General features: G+C 48.3%; 1 protein-coding gene across 1 annotated transcript in view; it reads left to right on the forward strand.

Moving 5' to 3' along the window:
- Positions 1 to 3,586: 3,586 nt before the first annotated feature.
- The window catches only part of LOC119978967 (neurotrophin-7-like), a 71,646-nt gene continuing 55,728 nt past the window's right edge, over positions 3,587 to 19,504 (forward strand). Inside the window, exon 1 of the mRNA XM_038820917.1 lies at positions 3,587 to 3,880. The gene's annotated coding sequence lies outside the window, so the exon portion shown is untranslated. The remainder of the gene's footprint in view (positions 3,881 to 19,504) is intronic.

The raw sequence follows: 19,504 nt of genomic DNA on the forward strand, positions 1-19,504 counted from the left end.
CGATCCGCCCTCACTTTTCGCAAACCTCCCCCCGGACTGTAAGCCCGTCGCCACGAGGAGCAGACAGTACAGTGTGCAGGACAGGACCTTCATCAGGTCGGACGTCCAACGGCTTCTGCGGGAGGGGGTCATTGAGGCCAGTAACAGCCCCTGGAGAGCTCAAGTGGTGGTAGTTAAGACTGGGGAGAAAACCGGATGGTCATCGACTACAGTCAGACCATCAACCAGTACACGCAGCTCGATGCATACCCACTCCCCCGCATATCTGACATGGTCAATCAGATGGCACGGTATCGTATCTTCTCCACAGTTGACTTGAACTCCACCTATCACCAGCTCCCCATCCGCCCGGAGGACTGCCAATACACTGCATTCAAAGCAGATGGCTGCCACTATCACTTCCTTAGAGTTCCCTTCGGCGTCAACAATGGGGTCTCGGTCTTCCAGCGAGAGATGGACCGAATGGTTGACCAGTACGAGCTTCGGGCCACCTTCCCGTACCTAGCTAATGTCACCGTCTGCGGCCACGACCAACAGGACTCCGACGGGAATCTCCAGAAATTCCTCCATACCGCCAAACTCCTTAACCTCTCCGACAATAAGGAGAAATGTGTTTTTCGCACCACCCGCTTAGCCATGGCTACGTTGTGGAAAATAGAGTCCAAGGGCTTGACCCTGACAGCATGCGCCCCCTCCTGGAACTCCCCCTCCCCCACTGCCTCAAGGCCCTGAAACTTTTCCTGGGGCTCTTCTCATATTACGCCCAGTGGTCCCTAATTATGCGGACAAAGCCTGCCCACTGGGCCTTCAACCACATCAAGGCGGACATAGCCAAAGCCACAATGCACGCAGTTGACGAGACCCTCCTCTTTCAGGTGGAGAGCCACCTTCAACCAGGCGGCCAGACCGGTGGCTTCCTTCTCCCGCACCCTTCATGCCTCTGAAATGCGGCACTCCCCTATCAAAAAGGAGGCCCAAGCCATTGTGGAAGGTGTGTGGCATTACATGGCCGGCAGGAGATTCACTCTCCTCACTGACCAACGGTCAATTGCCTTCATGTTTAGCAATACACAGCGGGGCAAGATCAAGAACGACAAGGTGGAGGATCGAGCTCTCCACCTATAACTACGAGATCTTGTATCGCCCTGGGAAGCTCAATGAGCCCCCAGATGCCCTATCCCACGGTACATGTGCCAGCGCACAAGTGGACCGACTCTGGGCTCTCCACTATGACCTCTGCCACCCAGGGTCACCCTGTTCTTCCATTTTATCAAGGCACCCAACCTGCCATACTCCATCGTGGAGGTCAGGACCGTGACCAGGGACTGCCAGGTCTGCGCGGAGTGCAAGCCGCACTTCCACCGGCCAGACAGAGTGCACCTGGTGAAGGCCTCCCGCCCCTTTGAGCGCCTCAGCATGGACTTCAAAGGGACCCTCCCCTTCACTGACCGTAACGTGTACTTTCTCAATATCGTTGATGAGTACTCCTGTTTCCCTTTCACCATCCCATGCCCCGACATGATGTCTGCCACGATCATCAGGGCCCTACACAGCATCTTCACCCTGTTCGGTTTCCCCACCTCCATCCATAGCGATCGGGGATCCTGCTTCATGAGTGATGAGCTGTGTCAGTTCCTGCTCAGAAAGGCATCGCCTCAAGCAGGACAACCAGCTACAACCCCGGGGGAAGCGGGCAGGTGGAGAGGGAGAACGCGACGATCTGGAAGGCCGTCCTGCTGGCCCTACAGTCTAGGAATCTCCCAGTCTCCTGCTGGCAGGAGGTCCTTCCCGATGCACTCCACTCCATCTGGTCGCTCCTGTGCACTGCTACTAATGAGACCCCTCACGAACGTGTGTTTGCCTTCCCTAGGAAGTCCACCTCCAGGGTCTCGCTCCCAACCTGGCTGACAGTTCCTGGGCTCGTCCTCCTCCGGAAGCATGCGAGGAGTCATAAATCGTATCCCCTTGTCGAAAAAGTCCTCCTCCATGCGAATCCACAATACGCCTACGTGGCACATCATGACGGGTGACAGGACAGTCTCCCTCCGGGACCTGGTACCGTCCCCTCCCCCTCCTGTTGCCACCCCTGCCCCTGCACAGTTCACCTTCCCACCAGCGACCCTTACCGCAGCCCCCGCCCCAGCAGCATCCGTCCCCTCACTGGATCCACTATGGAGTGAAGAAGGAGAGGACAACACGCTCCCTGAGTCGCAGGTACCCACATCGCCACCCACACCACCAACAGGACTGAGGCAATTGTGGCGGAGGGTCAGAGCCCCCGACAGACTCAATCTGTAACATTGTTTTTTTTTTGAACAGGGGGTGAATGTGGTAAACACCACTGGTAACACACTACATGTATTACGGTACTGCCACTGTATTACAGGTAACACAGTAAATCCCAGCCTGCTGGCTCCTCCCAGCAGGCGCTGTATAAAAGTGTATGCTCTCCTGAGCTGCTCCCATTCTGGTTCCAGCTGCAGGAGGCTTAACACCTAGTGCAATAAAGCCTCAATTGTTTCACCATTTTGTCTTGTGGTTATTGATGGTACATCACTCTCCAAACACTATCAACAGAATATTTGTTGAATATAACAGCCACACTGATGACCATAGTTCTTCTTTTGTGTTTGCTTCCAGAGATTAAGGTTCATTTCTGCAGATTCCAGGACAATTCTGTTTGGTTGGTCACTCTATCCTGTAATTAAGCTTTTGACCTGCCCCCCACCCCCATTGTTCCCCTCTGTCAGGACTGGACCTGGGACTCAGACTGCATTGGGCCTGGGCCTCAGACTGGGCCTGGATGGGGCACAAATTGGGCCTGGACCAGGGGCTCAGACTATGCCTGGACCTGGGGCTCAGACTGGACTGGGCCTGAACCGGGAGCTCAGACTGGGCCTGGGGCTCAGACGGGACCTGAACCTTCACCATGGGCTAAGACTGGGTCTGGATCTGGGCCTCCGATTGGGCCTGGACCTGGGGCTCAGACTGGGTCTGGGTCTAGGCACTGACTGGACTGGGCCTGGACCTGAAGCTTAGACTGGGCCTGTGCCTGAGCCTAGGCTCTGACTGGACTGGGCCTGGGGTTCTGACTTGGCTTGTGGCTTGGATTTAAACTTGGACTGGGTTTGGGATTGCGGCTGCTGGGCCTGGAGTTCTTGTGGATCGCAGGGGCTGAGGCCCATTGATGGGCCTGCTCAGGTTCTTGCTCAGGCAGTGAGATGTTCTTATTTGCTTCTGCGTATGGTGAATAAAGTTCCAATTAATAATTTATTCTGAAAACTTGTCACTCTGGATCTTTAATCTTGCTGGAGGGTGAGATTCACTCTGTGAACAAAGCAGCACTCCTAGTAACTGTGTCAGTGTCATGGAAACAGGCAAAGGAGCTGACTCCACCCTGCCTTGGAGCCAGACATGTCCTAAAGACAGGCCACTGCCCCTGTGTGGATCCCTGCACCCTGACAATTCCTGCATGCTCTGACATCAGTCCTTGGGAAATGCTTCAGGGGATGATGGAGACTCTCAGGGGGTGGGAACAGGGTGGGCCTGTTAGAGGCCACGGTTTTACAGCAAAACAAATCAAAGAAAGAATCCTCGCCTGGAGTTGTTTATTTGAAAGGGACTTACATTTTTAAACTGTTTAAAATATCTCTCAGACACGCAATCAGCACTTGTAGACTGAGCACGTGAGCAGGCTGCTTGTGAACAACTGACAGAGAGAAAGAAAAATCGAGAGAGAGAGAGAGAACAAGGCCCCACACAGGAGACATACTTTTTAAATTGATGGGACCATCGACTGCACTCATTGTGCACCTCCTGTGAAAATTCCCTGGTGGAAGACTACGGAGAGGAACTTTACCAAGTAGCAAGTGCCTAAAAGGTGGGTGTTAAAATCTGAAAGTTATACCATAATGGGGCATGAGGTGGAGGAGGGTGGTGGAAGGGAAGTGATGAAGGAGTAATGAGGTCAATGGGAAAAATTGGGATGGGGAGGCAATAGGATGATTGAAAGAGAGGAGGGGGTCAGAAAAGAGAGAAGCAGAAAGACATGAATCGACACAAAAACAGAGAGAGGGAGATGGAGACACAGGCTGAGACCAGGGAGAGACTGTCAGGGAGATAGGCAGTACAGTATGCCAGAGGCAAAAGACAGAGAGAGAGGGAGATGTAGAAATAGAGACAGAGGTAAAAGGAGAGAGGGAGAGACACACTGAGACAGAGATAAAAGAGTCAGGAGAAAGCTGATGAGATTGAGAGACAGAGAATGATAGAGAGGAGCGACCAACAGAGAGACAGGCAGAGGGCCAGACAGACGGAGAGAGAGCTACATACTGCCACAGTCAGAGAGAAGAGATAGGGCAGCACGGTAGCATTGTGGATAGCACAATTGCTTCACAGCTCCAGGGTCCCAGGTTCGATTCCGGCTTGGGTCACTGTCTGTGCGGAGTCTGCACATCCTCCCCGTGTGTGCGTAGGTTTCCTCCGGGTGCTCCGGTTTCCTCCCGCAGTCCAAAGATGTGCAGGTTAGGTGGATTGGCCATGATAAATTGTCCTTAGTGTCCAAAATTGCCCTTAGTGTTGGGTGGGGTTACTGGGTTATGGGGATGGGGTGGAGGTGTTGACCTTGGGTAGGGTGCTCTTTCCAAGAGCCGGTGCAGACTTGATGGGCTGAATGGCCTCCTTCTGCACTGTAAATTCTATGATCTATGATACAAAGAGAGGGAGTGAAATAGGGTGAGACAGAGGAACAGTGAGGGAGAGATGGAAAGTGGTGGACAGGGAATATAGAGGGAGTGAGATAGTGAGACAACAAGTGACACAAAGGTGAAGAGGAGGGGAGAGAGAGAAAAAGACAGAGTCAAAGAGTGTTGGGAGGGATGTACAGATGAATAGATAAAGAACAGGGCAAACAGACAGAAACAAATGGAATGGGAGATCCCTGCATTGCAAAAGGAGGCCATTCAGCCCATCGAGTCTGCACCAACCCTGTGAAAGTGGATCCTACTTAGACTCACGCCCCCACCCTGTCCCTGTAACCTAGTAATCCGATCAAACCTTTTGGGCATGAAGGGGAAATTTGTCATGGCCAATCTACCTAACCACATCTTTGGACTGTGGGAGGAAACCAGAGCACCCGGAGGAAACCCACTTAGATAAAGGGAGAAAGCGCAAACGCCACACAGTGACCCAAGGCTGGAATTGAACTCGAATCCCTAGCGCTGTGAAGCAGAAGTGCTAACCACTGTGCTACTGTGCCACTTTGATGGCCTTTAAAGGTGGCAAGATTTCACCCTAAATAGAAAAGGAGAGAAACACAGAGAGAAAGGGACTGAATGATGGTATGACAGAGACAATGGGATCCAGAGACAAGTGGGAGACAGGCAGACCGAGGAGAGAGGGACAGAGAGAGAGAGAGAGATGGCCTGAATTTCCCCAGGCTCAGGAAGGTGGGGTTAGGTGTGTGGGGTGGAGGGGCTGGTCTAGAATAGTGGATGAGGTACACCAACATCTTCTTCAGGGTGGCGAGGGAGAGAGATTGAATGAGTCTGCTGGCTGACACCGATTGAGGCCATTAACAGGATCATTAACAGCAATTTGGCACATTTTCTAAAAAGTGCACAACCCAACAAAGTTGGCTTGTCAGCTGGAAGGAGACAAGAAAAGAGAGAGAGGTGATGTGCCTGTCATTACTAATATAAAGTTTTCCACAGGATTGGTCAGAATTGTTGGTTTAAATGAGAAGAATTTAATAGGATTACAGCAATGAGGAGTTCTGCAGGGGGCAGTAACTGGGTAGTTTCCCCCAAGTACTGCTCAGTGAGCCCAGGCAATTTAAAGGGGAAAGTGGGGGGAGTGGGGTGTGGGGGCTACGCCAGTACAGGCATGTGCTGGGCGTAGAGGGGCAGAAAGGGAGATGGATGCTGGCAGGAAACATTCCCAGCACAAAGTGTACAGACAAAGGCTCAGCTTCAGGATTCTGTCAGGGAAGCTGTGTCCACGAAGGCTGTGAGCGTCAAGATCTCAGCTCAATGTTGGAGATGGTGTTGAGTCTCTGCAATGTATGGGTGACAGGGAAATCAGCTTTCTCGCAAAAGCTTCATTTGCGGGATCCGCTGGGAACATTTATTGTATATTGTAATCTGCGGCTCAACGTTTTATCAGGCAGGTGATGGGCGCCTTGTTTGAAAAGTGCAGTACAGAGTACAGATTCAGGTTCAGGAGCTTACAGGTAGCACACATGTCACCATTGTTAGCAGACAGTAAGGGGTTTCACTTCATTAGAACATAGAATAGTACAGCACAGAACAGGCCCTTCGGCCCTCAATGTTGTGCCGAGTATTGTCCGAAACCAAGATCAAGCTATCATTTAATGTGCAATTTTAGTGTGATCATCAAGAAAAAAATCCAGCAGATGTTTGGTCGGTCCCTGGCAAGCTCCCATTAAAGATACAGTCCAAGGTGTGTGTACGGTTCCTAGGCAGCTGCAATTAAAGAGACAGTCCCAGGTATGTGTATGGTTCCTGGAGTGCTCCTATTAAAGAGACAGTCCAAGGTGTGTGTACGGTTCCTAGGAACCTGCAATTAAAGAGACAGTCCCAGGTATGTGTATGGTTCCTGGAGTGCTCCTATTAAAGAGACAGTCCAAGGTGTCTGTACGGTTCCTGGGAAGCTGCAATTAAAGAGACAGTCCCAGGTATGTGTATGGTTCCTGGAGTGCTCCTATTAAAGAGACAGTCCAAGGTGTCTGTACGGTTCCTGGGAAGCTGTAATTAAAGAGACAGTCCCAGGTATATGTACGGTTCCTGGATTTCCCTATTAAAGAGACAGTCCAAAGTGTGTGTACAGTTCCTGCGTAGTTGCCATTAAAGAGAAAGTCCCAGGTGTGTGTGCGGTTCCTGGACTTCCCCTATTAAAGAGACAGTCCAAAGTGTGTGTACAGTTCCTGCGTATTTGCCATTAAAGAGAAAGTCTCAGGTGTGTGTAAGGTTCCTGGGAAGCTGCAATTAAAGAGACAGTCCAGGTGTGTGTACAGTTCCAAGGAAGTTGCCATTAATGAGACAGTTCCAGGTGGGTGTACAGTTCTGGGAAACAGCCATTAAAGAGACAGTCCCAAATTTGTGTACGGTTCCTGAGGAGCTACCATTAAAGAGACAGTCCAGGGTGTGGGGACAGTTCCTGGGATCTTCCATTAAATATTCAGTCCCAGGTGTTTATACAGTTCCTGGAAAACAGCTCATAAAGAAACACTCCCCTGAGTCTGCAAGGTTCTTGGGAAGCTGCCATTAAAGAGACAGTCTCACATGTGTGTACGGTTCCTGACAACCTGCTATTAAAGGGACAGTGTCAGTTGTGTGGAAGGTTCCTGGGATTCTGCAATTACAGAGACAATGCCAAGTGGTGAGCAGTTCCTTGGAATCTGCAATTAAAGTGATAGTCCAAAGTCTGTGTCGGGTACATTGGAAGCTGCCATTGAAGAGACATTCCGAGATATGCGTGCAGTTCCTGGAGAACTGCTGTTAAAGAGACAGTCACAGGTGTGTGGATGGTTCCTTGGAAAGTTGCAATTGAAGAGACAGCCCCACATGCATGTACGGCTCCTGGGAAGTTGCCATTAAAGAGACAGTCACACAGTTGTTTAAACAGTTCCTGGGAAACAGCTATTCAAGAAACAGTCCCTGGAATCTGAGAGGTTCTTGGGAAGCTGCCATTAAAGAGACAGTCTCACATGTGTGAATGGTTCCTTGGAAGCTTCCATTAAAGAGCCATTCCCAATTTTGTGTAAGGTGTGCTGGAAGTTGCAATTAAGGAGACAGTCCCAGGTGTATGCATGGTTCCTGGGAAGCGGCCATTAAAGAGACAGTTCCAGATGTGTGTACAGTTCCTGCAGTGGTGCCGTTAAAGAGGCAGTCCCAGGTGTGTGGCAGGCATGTTGGAAGTTGCCTTTAAAGAGATAGTTCTAGATGCGTGAAGGGGTCCTGGGGAGGTGCATTAAAGACAGTCCCACCTGTGTGGACGGTTCCTGGGAAGTTGCGATTTAAGAGACAGTCCTAGGTGTTTGGATAGTTCCTGGGAAGCTGTCTTTAAATAGACAGTCCCAGGTGTGTACAAAGTTTCTGGGAAACTGCTATTAAAGAGACAGTCCCAGGTGTGTGGACGGATGGATCCTGAAAAGTTGCCATGAAAGAGATAGTCCTAATTGTTTGAATGGTTTCTTGGAAGCTGTCATTAAAGAGACAGTCCCAGGTGTATGGACGATACTGAGGAAGCAGTCATTAAATAGAGAGTCCCAGTTGGCTGCAAGGTTTTTGGGAAGCTGCCATTAAAGAGACAGACCCACATGTTTGTACAGTTCCTGGGAAGTTGCCATTAAAGCGACAGTTCCAGGTACGTGGATGGTTTCTGGGAAGTGGTCATTAAAGACACAGTCCTAGTTATTTTTATGGTTGTTGGGAATCTGACATTAATGAGACATTTCCAGGTGTATGCATGGTTCCTGTGAAGCTGCTATTAAAGAGACAGTCCTAGTTGTTTGGATCGTTCCTGGGAATATGTCATTAAAGGGAGAGTCCCAGGTGTATGGATATTTGACTTCTGCGGCGGTCATGGAGTGAGTGGTCACACATTTGGTATCTCCCGCTCGAGGTGGAATTTTCTGGTCCTTCCCCACCTGATTTGAGGGGTGTTTTGCTGGCTAAAAGTGCATGAGCACTGAAGGATTGCAATATTCCTCTGGTGGGGCTGGTTTATGGTTTACCAGACGAGGAGTAAGAGGCATCAGCTTGATTGCGAGTGGGGGATGGGGGATAGGTTGGTCTTTGTTTGGTTATGGGAGGGAGGGTTGCTGACGGAAATTCTGGTGTGGTGCAGTTGATTAAGGAGGGATGGTGGCGGACATCTTGCGGAGAGCCCGGAGGAGTGTGGGGCATGGACTGGGTGGGAACTGGGTAAAGAAGGGATATGGCTGACAGGCAAGGAAGGGGGATGAGGTGGGGATCCTGCCTACCACGCCACCCCTCGACCCAGTTGATTAAATGGAATGTGAGGGGGCTGAATGGGCCGGTTAAACGGTTGCGTGTTTCCGTACACTTAAAGAGTTTAAAGGTGGACAATGTGTTTCTTCAGGAGACACATGTGAAGCTGGGGGATCAGATGAGGCTGAGGAAGGGGTGGGTGGAGCAGGTGTTTCACTTGGGGTTGGATATGAAGACGAGGGGGGTGGTCAACAAGAGAGTGGCCTTTGAGGTTGGCACTATCGCGGCTAACCCTGGGGGCAGGTATATGATGGTCAGCGGGACGTTGGAGGGGACGCCAGGGGTGTTAATGAATGTTTAATCTCCATACTGGGATGACCTGGATCTTTTGAGGCTGGTTTTATGGAAGATTCCCGACCTGGATACGCATCGGCTGATTATGGGGGGAAATTTCAATATGGCTCTCGATCGTAGATTAGACCAGTTGTGCCCTTGGATCCTGAAGGTCTTGGCTATGGTGAAAGACTTGATGGGGTTGATGGAGCCTTTGGGATGGGCGGACCAGTGGCTGTTTGGGAGGCTGAAACCAACGGCTTTACTGACTTTTCACATGTGCACTTGGTGTATGTTATGTTTTGGTGCTTGGCTGGACGGAATTAGTGCACTAGAGATCGTCTAGTTTGTGACTAATTGAATGTTTATTGTTAAACAATAATGTGGGTCAGATAACAATAAGAAAACTATCAAAATCTACTAAACTATATTGCTAGTATTAAATTATCTAAGAGCTACTACAAATGCGCCTATCCACTATGACGCGTATCTCCAGACTACCCGAGTTAACAATGCACGTTCAGTGAGTTGGTCACACCGCAGATTAGGATTGGTGAGGGAGACAGGGAATGGGTGACCAAAAGGCAGAGAAAGAGCAGGAAGGCAGTGCAGGTGTCCCCTGCGGTCATCTCCCTCCAAAACAGGTATACCATTTTGGATACTGTTGGGGGAGATGACTCACCAGGGGAAGGCAGTAGTAGCCAGGCTCATGGCACCGTGGCTGGCTCTGCTGCACAGAAGGGCGGGAAAAAGACTGGCAGGGCGATAGTCATAGGGGATTCAATTGTAAGGGGAGTAGATAGGCAGTTCTGTGGTCGAAAACGAGACTCCCGAATGGTATGTTGCCTCCCGGGTGCTCGGGTCAGGGATGTCTCCGATCGGCTGCAGGACATACTGAAGAGGGAGGGTGAACAGCCAGTTGTCGTGGTGCATATAGGCACCAACGATATAGGTAAAAAAAGGGATGAGGTCCTACAATCAGAATTTAGGGAGTTAGGAGATAAGTTAAAAAGTAGGACCTCAAAGATAGTAAACTCAGGATTGCTACCAGTGCCACGGGACAGTCAGAGTAGAAATTCAAGAATAGTCAGAATGAATACGTGGCTTGAGAGATGGTGCAGGAGGGAGGGGTTCAGATTTTTGGGATATTGGAACCGGTTCTGGGGGCGGTGGGACCATTACAAACCGGATGGTCTACACCTGGGCTGGACTGGAACCAATGTCCTAGGGGGTGCTTTTGCTAACACTGTTGGGGAGGTTTTAAACTAATGTGGCAGGGGGATGGGAATCAGATTAGGAAGTTAGAGGTCAGTAAAGAAGCAGCAACTAAAGCCAGTAAGGTACGAGACAATAAACTCAATGTGACTAAGGGGAAGAGGAGACAGGGAAGAGATGATGAACGCAAAGGTGGTCTGAGGTGCATTTGTTTTAATGCGAGAAGTGTAGCAGGTAAGGCAGATGAACTTAGGGCTTGGATCAGTACCTGGGAATATGATGCTATTGGTATTACTGAGACTTGGTTGAGGGAAGGGCAGGACTGGCAACTGAATATCCCAGGGTATAGATGCTTCAGGAGGGATAGAGAGGGAGGTAGAAGGGGTGGAGGAGTTGCATTACTCGTCAGAGATGATATCACAGCTGTGATTAAGGAGGGCACGATGGAGGATTCGAGCACTGAGGCATATTGCCTCCTATTGGGTGGAGCTGAGAAATAGGAAGGGTGCAGTAACATTGTTGAGACTTTACTACAGGCCTCCCAAAAGCGAGCATGAAGTAGAGGTACAAATATGCAGACAGATTATAGAAAAATGTAGGAGCAATAGGGTGGTTGTGATGGGAGATTTTAACTTCCCCAACATTGAATGGGATTCGTGTAGTGTTGGAGGCGTAGATGGAGCAGAGTTTGTAAGGAGCATCCAGGAGAGTTTTTTAGAGCAGTATGTAAATAGACCAACTCGGGAAGGGGCCATACTGGACCTGGTATTGGGGAATGATCCCGGCCAGGTGGTTGATGTTTCAGTGATTACTTTGGGAATAGTGATCACAATTCAGTAAGTTTTAGAATACTCATGGACAAGGACAGGAGGGGTCCGAAAGGAAGAGTACTAAATTGGGGAAAGGCAGAGTATAACAAAATTCAGCAGGAGCTAGGGAATGTGGATTGGGAGCAGCTGTTTAAGGGTAAATCCACATTTGAAATGTGGAAGTCTTTTCAGGAAAGGTTGATCAGAGTGCAGGGCAGACATGTTCCTGTGAAAATGAAAGATAGAAATGGCACGATTAGGGAACCATGGATGACGGGTGAAATTGTGAGACTAGCTAAGATGAAAAAGGAAGCATACATAGGATCGAGGCAACTCAAAACTGATGAAGCTTTGGAGGAATATCGGGAAAGTAGGACGAATCTCAAACGCGCAATAAAGAGTCCTAAAAGGGGTCCTGAAATATCTTTGGCTAACAGGGTTAAGGAAAATCCCAAAGCATTTTATTCGTATGTAAGGAGCAAGAGGGTAACTAGAGAAAGGATTGGCCCACTCAAAAACAAAAGAGGGAATTTATGCGTGGACTCAGAGGAAATGGGTGAGATTCTTAATGAGTACTTTGCATCGGTATTCACAAAGGAGAGGGACAAGACGGATGTTGAGGCTAGGGATGAATGTTCAAATACTCTTGGTCAAGTTGTCATACGGAAGGGGGAAGTTCTGGCTATTCTGAAAGACATTAAGGTGGACAAGTCCCCAGGACCGGATGGGATCTATCCCAGGTTACTGAGGGAAGTGAGGGTTGAAATAGCTGGGGCCTTAACAGATATCTTTGCAGCATCCTTGAGCACGGGTGAGGTCCCTGAGGACTGGAGAATTGCTAATGTTGTCCCTTTGATTAAGAAGGGTAGCAGGGATAATCCAGGGAATTATAGACCCATGAGCTTGACGTCAGTGGTAGGCAAACTGTTGGAGAAGATACTGAGGGATAGGATCTATTCACATCTGGAAGAAAATAGACTTATCAGTGATAGGCAGCATAGTTTTGTGCAGGGAAGGTCATGTCTTACAAACCTAATAGAATTCTTTGAGGAAGTGACAAAGTTAATTTATGAGGGAAGGGCTGTAGATGTCGTATTCATGGACTTTAGTAAGGCGTTTGATAAGGTTTCCCATGGCAGGTTGATGGAAAGAATGAAGTCGTATGGGGTTCATGGTGTACTAGCTAGATGGATAAAGAACTGGCTGGGCAACAGGAGACAGAGAGTAGTGGTGGAAGGGAGTGTCCAAAATGGAGAAGGGTGACTAGTGGTGTTCCACAGGGATCCGTGCTCGGACCACTGTTGTTTGTGATCAACATAAATGACCTGGAGGAAGGTATAGGTGGTCTGATTACCAAGTTTTCAGATGATACTAAGATTGGTGGAGTTGCAGATAGCGAGGAGGACTGTCAGAGAATACAACAAAATATAGATAGATTGGAGAGTTGGGCAGAGAAATGGCAGATGGAGTTCAATCCAGGCAAATGCGAGGTGATGCATTTTGGAAGATCAAATTCAAGAGTGGACTATATGTTCAATGGAAGGGCCTTGGGGAAAATTGATGTGCAGAGAGATCTGGGAGTTCAGGTCCATTGTACCCTGAAGGTGGCAACGCAGGTCGATAGAGTGGTCAAGAAGGCATACAGCATGCTTGCCTTCATCGGACGGGGTATTGAGTACAAGAGTTGGCAGGTCATGTTACAGTTGTATAGGACTTTGGTTCGGCCACATTTGGAATACTGCGTGCAGTTCTGGTCGTCACATTACTAGAAGGATGTGGATGCCTTGGAGAGGGTGCGGAGGAGGTTCACCAGGATGTTGCCTGGTATGGAGGGTGCTAGCTATGAAGAAAGGTTGAGTAGATTAGGATTGTTTTCGTTGGAAAGACGGAGGTTGAGGGGGGACCTGATTGAGGTCTACAAAATTATGAGAGGTATGGACAGGGTGGATAGCAACAAGCTTTTTCCAAGAGTGGGGGTGTCAGTTACAAGGGGTCACGATTTCAAGGTGAGAGGTGAAAAGTTTAAGGGAGATGTGCGTGGAACGTTTTTTACGCAGAGGGTGGTGGGTGCCTGGAACGCTTTACCAGCGGAGGTGGTAGAGGCGGGTACGATAGCATCATTTAAGATGCACCTGGACAGGCATATGAACGGGTAGGGAACAGAGAGAAGTAGACCTTGGAAAATAGGGGGCAGTTTTAGATAGAGGATCTGGATCGGCGCAGGCTGGGAGGGCTGAAGAGCCTGTTCCTGTGCTGTAATTTTCTTTGTTCTCTTTGTTATTCTTTACAGCTACCTTCTGGTTGAAGGTCATAGAACATAGAAAAGCACAGTACAGGCCCACAATGTTGTGCCAACCATTTACCCTAATCTAAGATCAACCTAACCTTCAATTGACTGCTGTCCATGTGCTTCTCCAAGCGTTGCTTAACTGCCCCTAATGACTCTGACTCCACCACTCTCTGCTGTGTAAAGAATCTCCCTCTGACATCTCCCCTATATCTTCCTTCAGTCACCTTGAAATTATGTCCCCTCGTGACAGCCATTTCCACCCTGGGGAAAAGTCTCTGGCTATCCACTCTATCCATGCCTCTCATCACCTTATACACCTCTATCATGTCACCTCTCTCCCAGTGTGAAAAGCCCTAGCTCCCTCAACCTTTCTTCATAAGACGTGCCTTCCTGTCCAGGCAGCATCTGGTAAATCTCCTCTGCACCCTCTCCAAAGCATCCTTCCTATAATGAGGCGCACCAAAACTCGACATAATATTCCAAGTGTGGTCTAACTAGGGTTTTATAAAGCTGCAGCAAAACCTCGCAGCCCTTAAACTCAATTCCCTGTTAATGAAAGCCAACACACCTTCTAAACAACGCTATCAACCTGGGTGGCAACTTTGAGGGATCTATGTACATGATCCTTCTGTTCCTCCACACTTCCAAGAATCCTACCTTTAACCCTGTATTCAGCATTCAAATTCGACTTTCCGAAATGAATCACTTCGCATTTATCTAGGTTGAAATCCATCTGCCACTTCTCAGCCCAGCTTTACATCCTGTCAATATCCTGTTGTAACCTGCAACAGCCCTTGACACTATCTACAATTCCACCAACCTTTGTGTCATCGGCAAACTTACTAACCCACCCATCCACTTCCTCATCCAAGTCATTCATAAAAGCCACAAAGAGCAGAGGTCCCAGAACAGATCCCTGTGGGACACCACTGGTCACCGACCTCCATCCACTACCACTCGCTGTCTTCTTTTGGCCAGCCAATTCTGTATCCAGACAGCCAAATTTCCCTGCATCCCATGCCCCCTAACTTTCTGAATTTGCCTACGATGGGGAACCTTATCAAATGTCTTACTGAAATCCATATAAACCACATCCACTGCCCGACCTTCATCAATGTGTCTCGTCACATCCTCAAAGAATTCAATGAGGCTTGTGAGGCATGACGTGTCCCCCACAAAACCATGCTGACTCAAACTATGTTTTTCTAAATAATCATAAATCCTATCTCTCAGAATCCTTTCCAATCTTTTGCTCACCACAGACGTAAGACTGACTGGTCTGTAATTCCCAGGGATTTCCCTATTCCCTTTCTTGAACAGGGGAACAACATTTGCCTCCCTCCAATCATCCAGTACTACTCCAGTGGAGAGTGAGGACGCAAAGATTTTCGCCAACGGCGCAGCAATCTCTTCCTTCACTTCCCGCAGTAACCTTGGGTATATCCCGTCAGGCCCAGGGGACTTATTGATCCTGATGCTTTTCAAAATTTCCAGCATACCCTCCTTCTTAACATCAACCTGTTCGAGTCTATTAACCTGGTTCACGTTGTTCTCATGGGCAACAGGATCCCTCTCTCTAGTGAATACTGAAGAAAAATATTCAGTTTGGGCCTCCCCTACCTCCTCAGACTCTAGGCGCAAGTTCCCTCCACTATCCCTGATCGGCCCGACTCTCATTCTGATCATCCTCTTATTTCTCACATAAGTGTACAACACCTTGGGGTTTTCCCGAATCCTTCCCGCCAGGGAATTTTCATGCCCCCTTCTTGCTGTCCTCAGTCCATTTTTGAGTTCCTTCCTGGCTACCTTGTAACCCTCTAGAGGCGAGTCAGATCCTTGCTTCCACAACCTTACGTAAGCTTCCTTCTTCCTCTTGACTGGAAGCTCCACTTCTCTTGTCAGCCAAGGCTCCTTCACCTTACCATTCCTTCCTCGTCTCAGTGGGACAAAACTATCCAGCGCTCGCAGCAAGTGCTCCTTAAACAATCCCCACATTACTGTTGTGCATTTCCACGAGAACTGTTTCCAATTTATGCTCCTCAGCTCCTGTCTAATAGCAGTATAATTTCCCCTCCCCCAATTAAATACCTTCCTATACTGTCTGTGCCTATCCCTCTCCATGACTATGGTAAAGGTCAAGGAGTTGTGGTCACTGTCACCAATATGCTCTCCCACCGAGACATCTGACACCTGGCCTGTTTCGTTGCCACGCACCAAATCCAATATGGCCTCCCCCCAGTCGGCCTATCTACATATTGAGTCAGGAATCCTTCCTGTACACACCTGACAAAAATCTGCTCCATCCAAACCGTTTGCACTAAGGAGGTACCAGTCAATATTAGGGAAGTTGAAGTCACCCATGACAACAACAAAGCACCTTTCCAAGATCTGCCGCCAATCTGTTCCTTCATCTCTCTGCTGCTATTGGGGGGTCTATAGAAAACTCCCAATAAAGTGACTGCTCCTTTCTTGTTTCTGACCTTCACCCATACTGACTCAGTAGACAAACCCTCCTCAGCTACCTCCTTTTCTGCAGCTGTGATGCACTTTCTAATTAACAATGCCACTCCCCCTCCTCTTTTCCCTCCCTCCCTATGGTTCTGAAAACATCGAAACCCCGGAACATCTAACAACATTCCTGCCCCTGTGAAATCTATGTCTCCGTAATGGCCACAACATCGTAGTTCCAAGTACTGATCCATGCTCTAAGTTCATCTCCCATATTCCTGACACTCCTTGCATTGAAACTGACACACTTTAACCCATTCCACTGAGTGCAACTTTGCCCTATCAATTGTCTATCCTCCCTCACAGACTCGCTGCATCCTATTTCTGCCTGTTCCACAGCTACCCTAACCTCTGACCCATAGCTCTGGTTCCCATCCCCCTGCCAAACTAGTTTACACCCTCCCGAAGAGCTCCAGCAAACCTCCCACCCAGGATATTGATCCCCCTCCAGTTTAGGTGCAATCCGTCCTTCATGTACAGATTCCCACCTTCCCCAGAAGATATCCCAATGATCCACATATCTGAAGCCTTCCCTCCTGTGCCAGCCCTGTAGCCACATGTTCAGCTGCACTCACTCTCTGTTCCTTGCCTCACATGCACGTGGCACCGGTAGCAATCCTGAGATTACTACTCTGCTTGTCCTGCTCTTTAGCTTCCAACGTAACTCCCTAAAATCACTTTTTAGATCCTCATCCTTTTTCTGAGTTATGTTGTTGGTGCCTATGTGCACCACGACTTCTGGTTGCTCCCTCTCCCCCTTAAGAATCCTGTAGACTCGATCCGAGACATCCCTGGCCCTGGCACTCGGGAGGTAACATACCTTCCGGGAGTCTCGCACATGACCACAGAATCTCCTATCTATTCCCCTAACCATTGAGTCTCCTATCACTATTACTTTTCTATTCGCCCCCTTCCCTTCTGAGCCCCAGAGCCAGACTCAGTGCCAGAGACCTGGCCGCTAAGGCCTTCCCCTGGTAGGTGGTCCCCCCCACCCCTCCCCCCCCACCCCCAAAACAGCAGCACCAAAAACAGTAGCATTAGTTCACTTGTCCATCGTCCGGTGGTTCTATAACAACAAGAGGTTGCTGAGCCTTCAGAAAGGCTCTCCTGTTTCTTCTTCAAACTTGCCCATCATCGGTGATGATGATGTATGACTGCAGACCTGATGGTTGCACACCTTTGCACACTTCAACCATCCATTTTCATCAGGATCTCCTACCCTGACTCTGTCATTCTTTGCTAACGGTTGCAGACCTCTTGTTGATCTATCGTAATATCTCTTCTGCCTCCTTTTGTGAAGATGTGGAGATGCCTTGCATTGGAATGGGGTGAGCACAGTAAGAAGTCTTACAACACCAGGTTAATGTCCAACAGGTTTGTTTCAAATGCTAGCTTTCAGAGCACTGCTCCGTCCTCAGGTGAATGTGTTCAGTCACCTGAGGAAGGAGCAGTGCTCCGAAAGCTAGTGTTTGAAACAAACCTGTTGTGACTTTAACCTGGTGTTGTAAGACTTCTTACTGTCCTTTTGTGAAATGTGAGCTTCTTTGCAAGTTTTCGAATAGTTGATTTCTGTGAGAGATATGGTAAGGTAGTTCTGAGTTGTCGATTCATTAGCAATTGTGAAGATGATAACCCATTAATCAATGGTGCAGCTCTATAACTAAATAATGCATGATATGGATCTTCCCGACTGTCCGTAGCTTTTTGGAGTAGCTGCTTCACAATGTGAACATCTTTTTCAGCCTTCTCATTGGATTGCGGATAAAGAGGACTCAAAGTAATATGTCGAAAATCATAGCTCTGTGTGAACGCTGTCCATTCATGACTGCTAAAACATGGGCAATTGTCGCTCATGACAATTTGAGATATTCCATGACAAGCAGAAATGTCCTTGATATGTTTGACGACACACCTGGCTGATGGGTTTGCTAGTTGTCCCACTTCTGGAAAGTTAGAGAAATAGTTGATCACTAACAGGCATTCTTTTCCTGCCAGATAGAACAGATCCATCCCCACTTTCTGCCATGGACTCGTCATTATTTTACCCATTTGCATTGGTTCTTTTTGTTGTTTGAACTGAAATTTCTGACATGTTGCACAATTTTCTATCATGATATGAATGCCGTGATTGATGCCTGGCCAGTATACCATGTCTCTAGCTCCTCGTTTGCATTTTTCTATGCTTCAGTCCCCCTCATGAATCTTCTGTAGAATCATGGATCTTACAGATTGTGGTATGACAATCCTGTTTGGCCTGAGCAAAAAACCATTGGCTGCACTTAGCTCTGCTTGAACGTTGTAATATTTGGAACAGGATCCTTTTAACCATCCCTCAGTGAGATATTTTATGATCCTCTAACATTTCATCTTTGTTAGTTACTTCTCTGATCAATTTTGCTTTCACATCGGACACTGGAAGAGCTTCTGTCACGAGATTCACATATACTTGCACATCCACATCCATGCGTTCTTCTTCGTGAGAGTGCATCAACTACTACGATATGTTTTCCTGGAGTATATATGAGATTGATATTGAACCTTAGCTATGTGGAGAGGCTGAATAGACTCGGACTGTTTTCATTAGAAAGACAGAGGTTGAGGGGTGACCTGATAGAGGTCTACAAAATTATGAGGGGCATGGTTGGAGTGGATAGGCAGACACTCTTTCCCAGGGTGGAGGGGTCAATCACAAGAGAGCATAGGTTTAAGGTCCGTGGGGCAAAGTTTAGAGGAGATGTGTGATGCAGGCTTTTACGCAGAGGGTGGTGAGTGCCCGGAACGCGTTGCCAGGAGAGGTTGTGGAAGCAGATACATTAACGGAAAAGGTATCGTGACAAATACATAGCTAGGATGCATATAGAGGTATACGGCACCAGGAAGTGCTGAGGGTTTTGGTCATGGTTGGTATCATGACCGGTACAGGCTTGGAGGGCCGAATGGCCTGTTCCTGTACTGTATTGTTCTTTGTTCTTTGTTCTCTATAACTCCATCATCATACGTTGTATTCTTGGTGTCATCTCATTAAGATTTTTCTTTTTTATTGTTGCAAGTGCTCTGTGATCTGTTTCAACTAAAAATGTTGGCCGTCCATAAACGTGACCAGGAATTTGTCTGAGCCGTTTATCAGACCTAAGCATTCTTTCTCGATCTGAGCATATCTCCGCTCTGTGTCAGTCATTGACCTTGAAGCATAGACAATTGGAAGTCAATTTTCATCATTGTCTTGCTGCAATAATACTGCTCCCAAATCATCTTTCGACGCATCTGTCTATATTTTTGTCTTCTTCGTAGGGTCAGAAAATGTCAGCACTGGAGCTGTTGTCAATGCTCCCTGTAACATTCACCACTCTTGCTCATGTCTGTCAAACCATTGGAAA

This window comes from Scyliorhinus canicula, chromosome 15 (assembly GCF_902713615.1).
Source record: "Scyliorhinus canicula chromosome 15, sScyCan1.1, whole genome shotgun sequence".
Taxonomy (NCBI): Eukaryota; Metazoa; Chordata; class Chondrichthyes; order Carcharhiniformes; family Scyliorhinidae; genus Scyliorhinus; species Scyliorhinus canicula.